Source organism: Penaeus monodon, chromosome 24, assembly GCF_015228065.2.
Source record: "Penaeus monodon isolate SGIC_2016 chromosome 24, NSTDA_Pmon_1, whole genome shotgun sequence".
NCBI classification, from domain to species: Eukaryota; Metazoa; Arthropoda; class Malacostraca; order Decapoda; family Penaeidae; genus Penaeus; species Penaeus monodon.
The window spans coordinates 14,282,079-14,282,292 of NC_051409.1; the positions used below are offsets into that span (position 1 = coordinate 14,282,079).

Here is a 214-nt window from a genome sequence, read left to right on the forward strand (position 1 = left end):
CGAGCTCATGCAGGATTTCCACTGGTCCATAAAGGTGGAGTTTACCATATGTCAACCAAGCCTATTCCTCTTCCTACCTACCACTGCTAGTATATACAGTATATTACATAAAACTGAATATGAAAAATAACGAAGTTATTTATTGAGTGTAATATGGAGTTTGCTTGATACAACATAACAAATGATAAAAAACAGCAAAAATGCAAATGGCTAA

General features: G+C 34.1%; 1 protein-coding gene across 1 annotated transcript in view; it reads right to left on the bottom strand.

Moving 5' to 3' along the window:
* LOC119588613 (E3 ubiquitin-protein ligase listerin-like) overlaps window positions 1–214 on the bottom strand; it is a 21,243-nt gene that overhangs the window by 4,969 nt on the left and 16,060 nt on the right. The gene's annotated exons all lie outside the window — the stretch shown is intronic.